The 6,129-nt window shown below is 44.2% G+C and overlaps 1 pseudogene; it reads left to right on the top strand.

Moving 5' to 3' along the window:
* The first annotated feature begins 4,461 nt into the window (after nt 1-4,461).
* On the top strand, nt 4,462-5,577 carry LOC114897964 (annotated as a pseudogene).
* Nucleotides 5,578-6,129: the final 552 nt, after the last annotated feature.

The raw sequence follows: 6,129 nt of genomic DNA, 5'->3' as shown, positions 1-6,129 counted from the left end.
TGCTTTTCCATGTTAAAAGTCTTACCTATGCCGTCCTTCCATGTAAGAAAGCCCAGGACTTAGTGGGTAAGTATACCTAATGTCAGGATTTTGCTAGAAAGCCTATTTGGCTCCCACACTAAGCCAACATAGCCTGTATCAGTAATAAAGATGCTATTTTGGCCTCAGCATTTACTCTCTTTACAAAATCTCTCAAATTACTCGGAAAGAAGAGCAGGGTGTTATCTAATGCAAGTCATTTCATAGAGCACCAGCATAACTGCAGGACAAACTTTTTTTTTTTTTTTTTTTTTTGCAGTACGCGGGCCTCTCACTGCTGCGGCCCCTCCCGCTGCGGACCACAGGCTCCAGACGCACAGGCCCAGCGGCCACCGCCCACGGGCCCAGCCGCTCCGCGGCACGCGGGACCCTCCCGGACCGGGGCACGAACCCGCGTCCCCCGCATCAGCAGGCGGACTCCCAACCACTGCGCCACCAGGGAAGCCCAGGACAAACTTTTGATTTCAATTGTCTCTACCATTTGAGAAGCCAGGAGAAAACATGAACCTTAATGGAGGTGGAATTATCCTTGCTATGACTGCAGTAAACGTTTGCTGAAGGGGGAAAAAAATGGAAAGGGAAGATATACCATGCAGTTTTAATGGAAAGCCTACTTCTGCCATATACATTAGAGAAATTGTTCAAGAACAGTTCATCCATGTGAAAATATTAGCACTGTAATTCTGCCAAGGTCAGTAAGACCTAGTGATTTGCTGAGATATCACCTTCATTTCACCAGGTAAATAAAGGCTCCTTTTTCAGTATGTCCTATCTAAGAAGGCACTCCATAGCAACAGTTAAATTACGAATACAGCACATATGTTCCATACCATATCATTTACAGCACAATTTAGCATAGACATAATGCTTTGTAACAAACTACAATACCATTCACAAAATGCATTTAAATAGCATAATTTAGTTCATTAAATTCAGTCATTTACAGTAAATCAAAATCATCACAGGAATTGAAGAGAGTACACAGTTGTTTGTTTGAATAGTTAAGCTAGGTAAGTCAATTTCTTTTTGAAGGTCAAGGCCAGAGTTATTTCCATTTTCTGTTATAAAAAAGATACAGCTGGTGTCAAAAGATAATTTAATGTCACCTCAAAATGATCAACCCTCTTTTCTTTCCTCCCCCCTCTCTCTCTCTCTCCTGGTTGCATATCTTATCCCTGCCACTCCTAAAATATATCCGATTCTCCGAAAACATTTTACATACTAGTTAACTAGAAGGTGTCTGCAGATTTCACAAAATCTCAAATGGACAATTTCTTTACATTTTTAACCAAAACACGTACATTTGGCCCTGAGAAAGGTTCAAACACTAGAGCACAGTACACGTCATCATCGGCTTATCCGCCTGCTTTTCATGCCATATTGTAATCCCCTTGTGGGCAGGAGCCTAGTCAATCATATTTAGATTCCTACAACCTAGCACAGTGTTTGTTGATTGTAAATTCCTTGAAAGCTAGGATTCGTTCTTTTATTTATCTGTTTTTATTCCTTCTGGCGCCTACCATAATGCTTTCCACAGACACAGTAAACATTCATTGATTTAAAAACCTCACTGGAGGGGCTCACCTAAGGATATATTTTATAAGCACACAAATTCAGTATATTTTTTATCGTCTTAGTAAACCAGTGCCTAGAAAGACAAAGGCAGAGTAAGAAAAGAGAGGACTTCTCCAGGATCTAACACAAACTTTTTGACCTCTCTGATTGTTGCACAGTCCAACGTACTCTGAGCAGAATCACATTCCAGGCGGCCACAACTGTCTCCACCTTTCAAGTCTTTCTCTCAGCCTTTGCATGAAATGCTTTCAGCACAAACTCAGCAGTAATCAACAGTATGAGGATTTCAGCTCGAGTGGACCTGCCTTAAGGTTAATGCAATCTACACAGCATTCATGGGCTCAGCATTTACCTAGACGTTCCATAACCCTATATATGCCTTGCCCTAGGTACTGTGTTAATTGCAGAGGATACGGACTCAAGTAAGACCTGAACTCCCTCCTCAAGCTGCTTAGAATCTAGCGGGGCACACCATCAACAATGCAGTGTCTGAGGTAAGCACAAGTGCTCAGAGAGAGAGAGAGCACACTATCTTGATAACAAAAAGATAGCACTCCCCACCCCATGTGAAGAACTGATTTCCACTCTCAGCCCTTTATGAGAGGGCCAGTGATACACTGGAGGAAGTTTAGAAGGAGAGCTGTCAGATGGAAGGGCTGCCTTCTCACATTTCCTCCCCTCAGGCTACCCTTCCCCTTACTTAAAAAGGAGGGAGAGTGGGAAAGAATGTTGGAAGATTAAGGGGGAAATTTTTTTAATTGAGAGTAACTGTTCTTGAAATTATCTGAGTATTGCTAAGGTGAGTATTGCTGGTTTGAGGAACCAAGTCAGAGTCCATTACCATGGACAGCCTTTAATTGTATTAACGCCCTACACTGAGAATATCAATAGCTCCACAGAGACCAAGCAATAAAAAACAAACTCCTTAGATTGCATTAAAGACCTCTGTACTCTGGCTTCAGTCTTGTCTCTCTCAGTATCAGAGACTGCTAGTTTCCTCCAATATCCATTTCCCCCTTCCTCTATCAGTAATAAAAATTTTAGCTAGAAACACAGTCACCCAGAAAAAAAATTGTTCCCCAGCTTCCCTTGCAGTTAGATGTGGCCATGTGACTAAATTCAGGCCAACAGGACACTAGTGAAAATGTCAGTAGGAAAATTCTGGGAACCTAAAGAGACAGTGGATGCGTACCTCATCCTGCCCACTGGGACATGCCATGCCAATCCTGGAATGCCCACCTCCAGATTTTTAATTAAAAGGGAAATTATTTTCTATCGTATTTCAGACACCGAATTCAGCCTCTATTTGAACATTCTGTTATTGGCAACCTCCCTTTCCCCCAGGTCCTCCTCTGGTGGCCTGCTATGAGCCAGGCGCTGTGCTAAGTCTCTAAATACCTCACCTCACTTCAATCCTCACAAATACCCTGTTAGGTAGCTACTATTATTAGCTTTGTTTTACAGATGAAGAAACTGAGACTTAGAAAGATGAATTTACTTGCTAACAAGAGGCAAAGCCAGGTTTTTGAACCCAGGCAGTTTGTCTCCAGAGGCTACGCTTATAATCTCTATAACAACACTGTCCTTTCCACAGGGATGGAAGCGTTCTATGTCTGTGCTGTCTAATACGGTAGGCACTACCCACATGTGGCTGTGAAGCACTTGAAATATGGCTAGTACAATTGAGGAGCTGAAATTTCTATTTCATTTAATTTTAATTAATTTAAATTTCAATAGCCACATAGGGGTAATGGCTACTGTGTTGAATGCTGCAGCTCTAAAGACTCTGTGTTGAAGCTCTAGAAAATAGCACCAGCATGCTTTGCGTTGACCAGGTGCTCGGTAGATATTTGCTTTAGTACTCTGAATTGGACTGAGGTGAACATCAACCACACTAGATATAATCGATGTAGATAAAAAAACAAACAAACCCTGAAAAAGGGACAAACTTAACAAATTCAGGGACAACATGAAAAAAAGACAAAGTTGAAGCAACAACAACAACAAAAAACACTCAAGCTCAGCATTTGCAGCAGAAGAGAACACTCAGCTCATTTTGTCTTTGCTCAAGCAGAGTCTGGAAGAGGTATGTCAAGATGACCAATTAAGTGACGTACAAACCCAGTTTAATAAAAGCTGGGCTTGGGCTTCCCTGGTGGCGCAGTGGTTGAGAGTCCGCCTGCCGATGCAGGGGACACGGGTTCGTGCCCCGGTCCGGGAAGATCCCACATGCCGCGGAGCGGCTGGGCCCGTGAGCCATGGCCGCTGAGCCTGCGCGTCCGGAGCCTGTGCTCCGCGACGGGAGAGGCCACAACAGTGAGAGGCCCGCGTACCGCCAAAAAACAAAACAAAACAAAAAAAGCTGGGCTGGCATCCATTTACAAAAACCTTCAGAGGACACTGAGGTTTCTCATGCTATCTTCAAAGAAACTGTCTGTAAAAGGTTGGAATGGGTCTCACTAGGCTGGAAAGAATAAGTTCAGATCACTGTATTTAACAACCATTCATCATAAATTCCATTTTTCATTTGGTAGGGAAATGATAGAAACTCACTCTCTCCTGGTTACAGCAATTCAGAGCAAAAAACCTTCTAGTTATACTATCAGGCCAAACTCTAAATTTTAGGCCCCTTTGGAATTTTTCACTCTTGCTTTTACCCCACCGAGGTGGGGCACTAAAGAATGCAGTCAGGGACCCACACCAGTTAGGTGAGCTCCTCCCAGCCTGGCCATTCCCAGTGTGACCTTTCACCAGGTCCCTGGCATAAGGCAGTGTGTCGTCTCCTGGAGCAAAGCCAGAATGTAAGATGAAAAGCCACATGTGGAGGATGACGCAAGGGAAATAATCATGACCCTCATACTGAGAGCCAGAAAGAAATCTGAGGTCTTAAGCACGCTGGTTCCTAAGCCTGGGGGTTTTACTCGGCATAAAACTCCCTTAACATTTTATTTTGTAGGGCTTCCAGACACCGAACGGTGAGCATACTAACAGTCAAACTTTGGGTGTGCCACTCTGCACTACCCACAGAGGGGTCTAGATGGTGTTGTCCTGGGTTTCCATAATAACTTAAAGGGAAAGTTTCACAATAACTAGAGCCTTTGATGTCCCACAAATGAAGGAAGAGGATGTCCTTAAATTCCAAGCAGCAGGAATCCACTTAGGTGGCACCAACCTTGACTTCCAAATGGAACAATACATCTCCTAAAGGAAAAGTGATGGCATCTACATTATAGATCTGAAGGGGACCTGGGAGAAGCTTCTGCAGATGGCTTGTGCCATTGTTACCATTTAAAAACTGACTGATCAGTGTCATATCTTCCAGGAACACTGGCCAGAGGGCTGTGCTGAAGTTTGCTGCTGTCACTGGAGCCACTCCTATTGCTGCCCGCTTCACTCCTGGAACCTTCACTAACCAGATCCAGGCAGCCTTCCAGGGGCCGCGTCTTCTGGGGGTTACTGATCCCAGGGCTGACGACCAGCCTCTCACAGAGGTGTTGTACGTGAACCCACCTACCACTGCTCCCTGTAACACAGACTCTCCTCTGCGCCCTGTGGACACTGCCATCCTTGCAGCAACAAGGGAGTTCACTCAGTGGGTCTGAGGTGGTGGATCCTGGCCCAGGGAGTTCTGCACATGCGTGGTACCATCCCGTGTGCACACCGCGGGAAGTCACGCCTGATCTCTGCTTCTACAGAGGTGCTGGAGAGACTGAAAAGGAAGAGCAGGCCATGCTGAGAAGGCCATGGCCAAGGAGGAACATCAGGGTGAATGGACTGCTGCAGCTCCCAAGTTCACTGTATTCTACACGTGGTCGCAGACGGGTCTGAAGGCGCAGGTGCCTCTGTGCCTGCCCAGAAGTTCCTGCACAAGACAGGAGCCCTCAGCCCGCCACTGAGGACTGGTCTGCAGCTCCCACTGCTCAGGCCACTGAAAGGGTAGGAACAACCACTGAGTGGTCTTAAGCTGTTCTTCCTCAAGCTTTTAAGCAGAAAACAGAAATAAGGTAGATAGAAAATAAACATCCATTTCTTTAAAAAAACAAAACAAAAAACAATTCTGGGTATAAAGTGTTTGTACTATTCAACTCAAGGGCCCATTGAGTCCAACAAACATTTTTTTAGTTCCTACTATGTGATGGCAATGCTGAGTGCTAAGAGCACAGATAGGAATACAATGACACATAACAAACATTGGGACATTCTGTAACAATGTCTTATGGAGAACAAATAGTTTTAAAATCACTGCCATGCCTTACATATACTATTTCAGTTAAGCCTCAAAAGCCTCTATAAGATTGGTATGATTACTCCTGTTTTCTCAAGGGAGGAGCTTGAAGCTCAATGATTAAACAACGTGCCTGTTTGTACAACTGGTAATTGCCACAGGCCAGGTCCAAATCCAGGCCAAATCTGTGTCTTCTACTATATATAGAATAGATAACTAACAAGATCCTACTGAATAGCACAGGGAACTCGATTCAGTACTCTGTAATGACCTATATGGGAATAGAATCT

The sequence above is a fragment of the Monodon monoceros genome, unplaced genomic scaffold (genome assembly GCF_005190385.1).
Source record: "Monodon monoceros isolate NGI ecotype Baffin Bay Population unplaced genomic scaffold, NGI_Narwhal_1 Super_Scaffold_18, whole genome shotgun sequence".
NCBI lineage: Eukaryota > Metazoa > Chordata > Mammalia > Artiodactyla > Monodontidae > Monodon > Monodon monoceros.
Note: the sequence above shows the minus strand (reverse complement) of the source record. Positions and strands in the feature narration are given on the sequence as shown.